Source organism: Euleptes europaea, chromosome 1, assembly GCF_029931775.1.
Source record: "Euleptes europaea isolate rEulEur1 chromosome 1, rEulEur1.hap1, whole genome shotgun sequence".
Lineage (NCBI taxonomy): Eukaryota > Metazoa > Chordata > Lepidosauria > Squamata > Sphaerodactylidae > Euleptes > Euleptes europaea.
The window spans coordinates 4,057,175-4,068,080 of NC_079312.1; positions in this window are offsets into that span (position 1 = coordinate 4,057,175).

Below are 10,906 nucleotides of genomic sequence, written 5' to 3' on the forward strand. Positions count from 1 at the left end.
TGGGGGGGGGGGAGAGTCGTCATTATTTGGTTGTTATTATTTGGGTGCCATTGTAGGTTGGTTGATCTATCTATCTATCTATCTATCTATCTATCTATCTATCTATCTATCTATCTATCTCATAGTGTATATATATATATATGTGTGTGTGTATGTATGTATATGTGTGTGTATGTGTGTGTATATATATATATATACACACACACACACATATACATACACATATATACACAGCTTTTAAGATGTATGTATGTATTATGTTTTTGTTGTATCAATAAACTGTTAATTTTATACTGTTGTGAGCAGCCCTGCTCAGAACAATAACAACAGCAGCAATCATAAATATGATCAAACTGGAAAAAAAGAAAAGAATAAAGAAAGCCGAGTCCTGCCTTTTCGCTAAAGCGATCAGCGAGGCAGCTGACAGGCTCCAAACCCAAGACTTAAAATCTGTCAAGGCGGCAGCCCCACATGACCCATCCCATGACCATCAAGAGGTTTTAAAAATAGATTTCTCATTTCCCCATTAAAACAGGCGCGATCTTTCCTGCTGCCTCCTTTGGCTGTGGGAAATCGTGATGGGTTTGAGGTTGGCTCCTGTTGATCTGCCCTTTTCTCCGCTGCTCTCTTTGCATTTTTTCCCCCTCCTGGGTCCCCCTTGCACTGGGGAGAGGCTCTCGAAGGGTTAAAGGGAGATGCAGCCACAGTCTCGGAGAGGCAAATGTGGGGAGGGGGATGACGAGGGGGAAAGCCATTTCCTGCCCTTCCCGGGCTTCGGCTTCAAGGGCTGGGCAGGAATCAGCCGAGCTGGGCAGAGTTTCCCAGGAGCGACTCTCCGGGTTCCTACCCCGAAGGGCTTGCGGGTCTCTCTCTATGGTGCCCCCGGCCCCAAATCTAGCCGGTGAGCTCAAGGGGGCTTTGGGGGGCAGGGGTGGAAAGTGGCGGTGTTGCAATGCAAGAGAGAAAGGAGGGGAAGGCATCACCAGGCGAGAGAGAGAGAGAGAGCCCCCCATCCTCTTTCCCCAATGGGTGGGGGACCCCCACACACACAATGCACCGGTGAGAGACCCTCGGCCCCTTAGTGCATAGCCGGGAGGTCCCTGCAAGGGATGGAGAGCGAGACCCGAACCCGGCGCCTTTGGAGGTTGGGCGGGGCTCAAGTGGCTGCAGGTTCCAGAGGCACATTTAGGAAGGAGAGGCAGTGGAAAGAGGGAGAGGTGGGGGGAAGCTGTGGGTGAGATTCGGATTGGGAGGTAACTGATGCAGAAGGGGGGAAAGAGAGGAGCTGTGGATGAGATTTTGGGGGGAGAGTGGATGGGGCAGGAGTGCCGGGGTGCTGAAGAAAGGAGCCAAAGGAGTTGGAAGGAGAGGGTAGTTTGTGGGGAGATCTGGGGTGGGGGAGAATGGGGCCAATGCAGGGGAGTGCTGAAGAAAGAACAGCCCAAGAGAGCTTAGAAGGCGGGTACTAAGTGGGAAGACGGACTGGGGCCCTTGATGCTCTGAAGACCCACACAGAGGAAAACCTAAAGAGTGCAAAGGGGGGGGGGTCTTTTGAGAAAATCTTCCTGCTCAATATCAACTCTGTGCCCTTTTATTTTTGGAAATGGAATCAGGTGTGTGAGTCCTTTTCCACGCAGGCGATTTGTTCCAGGTTTGATGCTCTTGGGAAGTGACTTTTCCCCCTACTTCCCCACAGCATTGTTGAGCATTTGGGAACTTCCTCTGCCTTTTCTCCTGCCTTTCCCAGTTCTGTGCATTTCAAATTCCCCTGGCCCCCCTCTAGGGCAGCCCTCCCCCCCTTGCCCTGTGTGTTTGTGTGCTTTGGTTTCTTCATCAGCAGTTAAATATTGTTGCATTCTTGCATGCCCAGGATAATGCCAATCACCACTTTGGGGCCAGGAAGGCATTTTCCTCCAGGCCATATTGGCCAGGGGTCCTGGAGGTTTTTTACCTTCCTCTAGACATAGAGCAGGGGTCACTGGGCAGGTTGAGGAGTTGTGAATTTCCTGCATTGTTCAGGAGGTTGGTCTGGATAACCCCGAAGGTCCCTTCAAGCTGTATGTGTTTGTGATCCTGGTTGTACTGCTAAGATACTACTCCACTGCTGATTTTCAAAACAGCCCCCATGGCGTCTGGGGTGAGGTGGCCAACGCAGGAAGCCTGGGCAGGGAGAATACAGGCCATTTATGAATGGGAGGTTTTGCCTTGGATTTGCCACTCTATAAATGCACATTTTCCCCATCAGAATTCTTAAAACTCTCCATGGGGGCTTATTGTTGAGTTCTGAGAATTTAGATGGGGAAAATGTGCATCTAGAGCACTGGTTCCCAACCAGGGGTCCATGGACCCCCAGGGGTCCGCGAGAACTAAATTAAGGTCCACAAAACAAAGTTCTAAACCCATAATAAATTAATATTTTCAATTAAAAGTTCTCTATTATAAAAATATATATTCAAATATTATTCTAAGTTTAATGTTTAACTAACAGTTATGATTAAAGTTTATTGTCAAATTCTCTGAATTTTTATTGTGAACCTTGGGGTCCCTGCACCGAACAAAAAAGTCCTAGTGGTCCCTGGTCAAAAAAAGGTTGGGAACCACTGATTCTAGAGAGAGGCAATGCCAAGGCAAAACCTCCCATGCATAAATGGCCACAGGGAAACCCCTATTTGCCTCTGAACTGTAACTGCACAACAGCACCAGCAGCAAAGGCAGAATCGCACTATCCGATCCTCTCGTGGAAAACACCTTAGATTCTCCCCCCTCCCAAATTTCTCTCTCCTTCTGGTCAATCTCACGTCCTTTGGGGGCTACTTGCTGGACATTCATGAAGAGGGGGTTTCCCTCCAAGGACGTAGAGATTGAGCCCTGTTGCAGGATCACTTTGGGATCTGCAGGCAAGGGACACAGTCCCTTTGCAGCACATATATAAATCTGAATCACAGGCCTCATCCACATTTCCAGGAGGAAGAGCTAGCAAAGATGTGATGTGGTGGTGTGTAGACAGCATGAATTCAGGCTCTTTTCTCCTGCCTTTTCCATGCATCGATTCAAGGCAGCTTCACTTGAGACTGTTTTCCCTCTTTTAAAACATCCCTGCCACAGAAAAGCATCATGGCCAACACAGGCAGAGAAGACAAAACCTTTTCCCCTGCAAGGCTAGTTTTCTCCATGCAGGGATAATTTAATGCCGAGGTGGCATCTCTCACCTGGCGCCTCGAGTCAGGCAGTCCATCCCAACCGGGCTCTCCCACTTGATTCCAAGCACATTCTCCTAAATCAGGGAGGGGGGCAAGACAGGGCTTCCCTCAGAGGGGACGAGGGAGTGGTATCACTTCAGGCAGGGTTAGGGGACTCATCACCCTGGAATGGATTGGCAGAGGATGAGAAGAAGCATTTCAAGGAGGGAGGAGGGATGAATGAGGCAGCTAGGACCTCACCCCATATAGAATGGCTAGGTGGGGACACTTTAGTTGAAGCTGCCTTATATTGAATTAGACCTTTGATCCATGGAGGTCAGTATTGTCTACTCAGACTGGCAGCTGCTCTCCAGGGTCCCCTGCACAGCTCTGTCACATCACCTACTGCCTGGGCCGTTAACTGTGAATGCTGCTGGGGCTTGAACCTGGGACGTTCTGCATACCAAGAAGATGCTCTACTATGAAGCCACACCCCCTCTCCAAACACACATGCTTATACTGAATCAGACCTTTGGTCCATCAAGGTCAGTATTGTCTACTCAGACTGGCAGCTGCTCTGCAGGGTCTCAGGCAGAGATCACCTACAAACGGATCCTTTCCACTGAAGATTGTCAGGGATGCTCTAGGGGTCGGCAAACTCATTAGTCAAAAGAGCCAAATATCAACAGTACGATTGAGATTTGTTTTGAGAGCCAAATTTCTTAAACTATATAGGTAGGTACACTGTTTATTAACTTAATAAACTTTAATTAAAGTTTTAACTTAATTAAACTATAGGTACATTGAATAAAACTTGATATCATACTTAATAGTGATCTTATTTATTGATAAAAATTAAATTGTAAGTCCCTGCCATTTCCCCCTCCCCGCCTGGAGTCCTCGTCTGGAGGCCTGGTCTACCGCCATAAAAGCCTTGGTAGACCTGGCCTCCGGCTGAGTCCCATTGGGAGGCCAGGTCTACCCATTGGCTTTCTTGGCAGTAGACCTGGCCTCCAGAGGACCATAGAAGCCAATTGGTAGACCTGGCCTCTGAAGGGAGACTTTTTCCCCCCTCCTCGGAGTCCAGGTCTACTGCCAAGAAAGCCAGTGGGTAGACATGGCCTCCCAATGGGACTCAGCCGGAGGCCAGGTCTACCAAAGGAAGCCTACCCTGCCCAACAGTTGATAGGCGGGGGGGGGGCAGGAACCGCCGAGCTGCCCGCCCAGCAATAGCGCGGCTAGAGGAGAGGGGAGGCTTTAGCCTCCCAACCATTGAGGGCAAGGGAAAGGGGGACCTGGCCTTTCTCCATGGCGGGGGGGGGGGGAGAGAGACAGCGAAGCCGCTCGCCTGCTCTCTCTCGCTCTCAGGCGCGCCGGCTCCGCAGCCCGGCTGCCGGCGCGAGCGGGCACGAGAGCAGGGGCTCCGAACCAAGTTCGGAGAGCCGCACTCAACGGGCCAAAGAGCCGCATGCGGCTCGGGAGCCGCAGTTTGCAGACCCCTGCTCTAGGCTGATCCTGAGTTGTGCAGGAGATTGGAATAGATGGCCTGTATGGCCCCTTCCAATTCTATGATACTACGAGATGCCAGGGATTGAACCTGGAACCTTCTTGGTGCCAAGCAGACGCTCCACCTCTGTGCTATGGCCAAAGGCTCCTGAGCCTCCCCAAGAACAAATATGGTATCTTGAACTGTGCCCTGAAGGAAATCCTGAGAGAGGTTCCCTCCAGGGAGTGGCACAGAAAGTGAGTCTGCAGCAAAACAAGGGGTTTCCCACCTTCTTTCTCTCTCCCCTGTTCAGGCAGCAGAGAAAAGAAACCACACGCGAATTCTCCACTGGCTCCTCTGTGTAGTGAAGGGACTGGGGCCGCCATGCAGCCAGCTCAGGTAAGGGGGTGTCAGTGGGGAGACGAGCAGCGGGGGCCGTGCAGGGATGGCTCCTTCTCTCTCTCAAGGCTCGGAGGATCGGGCTGCTGCCTCTTGCTTTTGACGGCGGTGTCAAGCCACAGCTGGCTTGTGGCAACCCCATGGGGTTTTCAAGGCAAGAGGCATTCAGAGGTGGTTTGCCATTGCCTGCCTCCATCTCACGACTCTGGTACTCCTTGGAGGTCTCCCATCCAGATCCCAGCCAGGGCCGACGCTGCATCTCTTCTGAGATCTGATGAGATCGGGCTTGCCTGGGCTATCCTCTTGCTTCTGGTGGTGCAAAATGTCAAGGCTGCCTGTCTCAAATAGGGTGTGCGGAGAAGCCCGAGCAGAGACTATAAAACGCTAGTGGCCCATGAATATCCCAGCGGTAAACCATTTGGCCATTTAGCATCTGGACACCCTTGGCCTCATCCCCACAAGTCTGCTATCCCTCTGTGGCTGAGAATAGCTCCTCTGGCTCCAAGATGCTCCCAAGTTGGGCTGGGGGGCGGCGGCGGAAATGTCCTCATGGGGCTCTTCTCCCTTCGTCCTTGTGCTGCTCTTCCAGTATTAATTAACTCTCTCAGTTTTTGGCTTCCCCCTGTGGACCAGCTTTCCAGTGACATAAAGGAATGCTTTCTTCTTCTTGCAGGGTGGGGTGTCCTTTGAGGAGGTGGCGGTGCACTTCACCCAGGGGGAGTGGGCCCTGCTGCGCCCAGCCCAAAGAGCTCTGTACAAGGAAGTCATGCTGGAGAGTTATGGGAACGTGGCCTCTCTGGGTGAGGATCCTTTTCTCCTGGGCAGTTTCCCTCTGGCTGGGAAGAAGTCTCTTAAGAGGAAGGATGTGGTCAGGGTGTCTGTCCTGGGCCCAGTGGCTGATCTCTGCCACCCCCCATGATCCTTTCTCTGTTGTGGGAGGGTCCTGGGCAACCCTTGCAGAGAGGAGGGCCCTTGCCTGGCAGTCCTGTGCCTGGACCACCTGAGAGGGCATCAGAAGAGGTGCCAAGGGATGCCAGGTCAGGAGGGGTGGGCTTTGGAGGGAGCTCAGGTGCCATCTCTGCGACCCTTTTTTGTTCTCAGCTGGCATTTCACGCTGACCTGAGTAAGGAGTAAGCAGAGAACTGCCAGTGCCATATGAATGAATGCCCCATTCAGTACTCCACCCCACTCCTATTTCTTACTTCTTCTTTATTTCTGGAGGGATAGAATTACTCAGACTTGGGACTGTTGAATTTATGTGCACAAAGAAGATTTAGAGCTGTTGTTGTTGTTGTTGTTTTCTGATACAAGGACCTCAGACGGCCAAACCTGAACTCATATCCTGGCTGGAAGAAGAGGAAGAGCTGTTTCTCCTGGGCTTTGAAGAAGAGGAGGGACTGGAAGGAAGCTGCTTAGGTCTGTTGTGGGACTGGGTGTTCCCTGCACTTCCTTCCCAAGGGCTGGTGGACTTCGGAGGCCTTCTTTGTCCTCTCAGTCTGAGCTTCTCCTCCAAAGAGCTTGGATGAGATGTGGGTGCTGAAATGGGGCCTGTGGAGCTTGAGCATATGAAAACAGGCAACTTCCTTCTACCAAGCCAGATCCCTTTTGCCAAGCTGAGCCAAGTATTTTCCACCCTGAGAGGTAGAGGCTTTTCAAGTCAGGGTGTTTCCCAGCCCTGTTTCTGCTGAGACCCCTTTAAGTAGAGACGGCAGGCCTGGGACGCTGTGCCTGCAAAGCAAAGCTAGTGTGCAGTGAAGATAGGTGCTGTCTTGCTCTCCTTTTTCCTTTCGCTGCCACCTCTCCAGGTAAAATCAGATCCTCTCACTCTCGTGGTGTCACCTGTATTACTTTAGCATGCTGAGTAGCCAAGGCAGGTGCATAGATAAATGTGCGGACTCTCCTAATTAATCATCTTTCTTTCTACAAGGCACAAACTCAGGGTACTAGGGACACTAAGCAAAATAAACAAAAGAACGACTACTAACTAGGTACTCACGATCCATGACGTAGCTGGTCTTTGTTGACTGCATGATGTCCCCTGCAAATGTCTTTATGGTCATTCCCCTCTGTCATTCTTCACTGCAACTGCACAATCAAATGTGCTGCTCTCAGTAATCAAAAAGCAGAGAGCATCACAAAAAAGCAGAATGCCCCAAACAAAAAGACAGCTCCCCTTTTCAGACCCCTTCCTACTTGGACTCTGGGGTCCTTAGACAGTCTGGGTGCCAACTCCTGGGGCTCTGTCCAGCCAGAACATGGACCTGCCTATCAATAGGTGCTAATGTATCCAAGAGCTAGCATGTTTTCCCTTTTGGTTGTCAATGGCACTCTCTGTGCCTCTCTGGACTCAATGGTGTTCTTCCGTCACTGTAACTGTCAAGGCATCTCTTGCCCCTCTGCCTCTCATCCACAACAAGGTGCCTTCCTGCAGAGACATGGCCCAAAGCAACTCCAGACAGCTCTCATTTTCACATATTTTATCACCTCCCCCAGCACACAGCAGTGTTGCAAGTGATTCTAAAAGGCCTGGCACAAATGTGTCGTAAGTACCATCAAGTTCATCAAAATGTCTTATCATTTACAGCCTTGCTCGGGTCCTGCAATGGAGGGCCATGGCCTCAATCCACCTCATGTTGGGTCTTTTTGTGCTGCTTCAACTTTTCCTACCATTATTTGATTTAGAACCCACTGATTTGTCTTTTTGGTGGTCCATGGTATCTGCGAACTTCTCCTCCAACACCACATTTCAAACAAATCGACTTTCGTCCTGTCAGCGTTCTTAACTGTCCAACTTTCCCACCAATACACAGTAATGGGGGATATTACGACATGATTTAACTTGTCCTTGGTTGCTAGCAACACATCCTTATATATCAGAATCTTTTCTAGCTCCTTCATGGCTGCCCTTTCCAGTCTCATCCTCCTTCTGATTTCTTGGTTGCAATCACCCTTTTGGTTGATGATGGACCCAAGGAACAGAAAGTCTTCAACCATTTCAATGTCTTCATCGTCAGCCTTAAAGTTCTGTAATTCCTCTGGCATTGTCTACAAAAAAATCCTCCGCAAGTGTCACCTCCCACTACTGCTGCTGCCCAGTAGCTACCCCTCAAGAATTCCTCCACCCCCATCACCTTTGGAAGCATCCGTTCTCTTCTGCTGGTATGGACGTGGATCCCTGAAGGGGGTGGATGCATCTTAGTCTGGTTCCTCAGCTGTGACCATTCTGCCTTGAGTGACACTGCTAGGAGTGTAGCCTCTTCACAGAGACTTGGCCCTTTACAATATTGTTCTTGGCTTCGCTGACACACACAAACCCCCTCACCACATTAAAGTCTGTGTCCAAGTTAAAAAAAAAAAAGGTTAAGGTCCCCTGTGCAAGCACCAGGTCATTCCTGACCCATGGGGTGACGTCACAACCCGACATTTTCTAGGCAGACTTTGTTTACGGGGTGGTTTGCCAGTGCCTTCCCCAGTCATCTTCCCTTTACCCCCAGCAAGCTGGGTCCTCATTTGACCGACCTTGGAAGGCTGAGTTGACCTCGAGCCGGCTACCTGAAACCAACTTCCGTTGGGATCGAACTCAGGTCGTGAGTAGAGCTTGGACTGCAGTACTGCAGCTTACCACTCTGCGCCACGGGGCTCCTCTGTGTCCAAGAGGAGGTCTAAAATGTACAGTTTGCAAATGTAAAGTCCAGCCTCTTTCAGAGGAAATCCTGGCTTTCCCCATATATTTGAAACCCTAGCCGGGATTCATCGCATCTGATTAATAGCCGATTGCATGATGTCTAGATCATTCATTCAGGAAGCTGACTTCGTTCCCCAAGAAATGTGCACAAGGGGTCTTAGCAGGCAGGGAATCCCAGGCAGATGCCCCGATAGTCAGGGAATGATGGGAACAGAGCAATCACAGTCCAGAAGGTTTTCCAGGCTGGCCTAGGGCTGAGGGAGATATGCCACAGGTTCCAGGTGTGTACCTGACCGTAGAGGGAGGCAAAAGTGCTTCTCCCTTCAGCAAGAATTGACAAGTGTCAGCTGCCACTCTTTGTGGGACTCAAGATTAATTGAGAGAAAAATCATTTCCCAGGTTGGGTTCTGTTTTTGAATGTAATTTTGATGCTGTACTTTTTTAGAGAGAATGTGTGTTATGTTCCCAAATTGTAGGCTGTCCTTCTTAGGACAGGAGGAAAGGTCATCCAAGTTCTGGTGGGAGAAACTATAGTAAAACCACCCTACAGGGCCTTGTTTTGCCACAGGGAAAAAGGGACTTATAATGCTGGCATTGGTATATAGTTTCTAGATCTCAGAAAGGAGATCACCTCTTTCCAGCCTTGTTGATCAGCTTAGCATCACCCCAATTACCTTCTACATCTGGCCAGTCATCTCTCATCTGGCTATGTGATGGTGTATCACTGTTCTTCGAACTGGTTGCTTCTCACTGCCTTCGCTAAGCAGAAGACCCGTGAAGGACTGGCTGCCCCTGCTGAAAGCCAGTGTGTATCCTTCCATAAATTTCCAAGGCAGGAAATGCCAGAGATTTCCCATCCCTTAAGGCTTCCATCAGGACAGAGTGCAGTCTCTCTGTCACTCACTGACCCAGTGAAATTCTGTTTTCCACCTATTTGTCACAAGCTACAGATTGGTCAACACCATCTATTATTTACTTATGTATTCATTCATTTGTTTATTTTTCAAACTTATAGCCTGCCCTCATTCCCGGCAAGCCAGACTCAGGGCAGGAAACAACCTTTAAAATACATAAAAACTTCAGTCAGCCATAAAACATTAACAACATCAATAAAACATTATAATACAAGTGTAAGCAGGTGGCCTTAAAAATTTCGCAAATGCCACTGTGCAACAGGATTTCACCAGATCACCCCCCATTGATGTCAGGAGCGGGTGGGGAAGAAGGATGGGGAGGCCAGTAACGATGGGTCAACTCGCGGCTGTCCTCAGTTATAGGCCTGATGGAATAGTTCCATTTTACAGGCCCTGCAGAACTCCTTAAGGTCCCGCAGGGCCCTGATGTCACCAGGAAGACTATTCCACCAGGCCGGGGCCAGGATAAAAAAAACCCTGTTCCTTGTTGAGGACAGCTGCACATTCTTTGTGCCAGAGACTACCAGCAAATTATTATTGGTAGAGCGTAAAGCTCTTTGGGGGGCATACCAAGAGAGGCAGTCCCGCAGGTTTGTCACATGACCACACTCCAACCAAGACATTGTGTCCACACACCAAACCTGTGAATTTTCACCTTCCGTACAACAGCTAATTTGGATCATGCCCTAGTTCCCAGCTCCGTTTTTGCTGTGTGCTCACGCCAGGGATGGTAAAATGACCCCACTGATCTTTCTTTTGACCACAGTGTTGGCCTGGTCTTAATTTCCTAGACCACAATGAGGACCTCTTTCCCCTCTCCTTTGCTTATCCCCCCCGCCCTTCATTATTCAAGAGAGGCAGCATGCTGTCGTGGTTAAGAGCGATGGACTCTAATCTGTAATTTCACCCAGGCAGGAAAAGAGAAACTTGGAACAACTGTGTTGCTTTGTGGTTGACGGTGTCCATTGTCTATTCTTTCTCTTTTGTTGTCTGTGGCAATGTTTGTTACTGTACAAATGGTGACTCTGCTGATGTACTCAGCTTGGAATTTTGAAAGAACTAAGAAAGTTAGGAGGAGAACACTCTAAAGACTGTTTGAGCTTAACCCCTGAGCATTTACAAAATGCAAACACAGCCATTACCAAGCAAAGCAGAAATCTCTTCCTATCTTCACACCAGGTTTTTCTTTCTTTCAGCAGGAGGTCTGTGGGAGTCAGCAAATGAAACAAAAGAAACCCCAGTG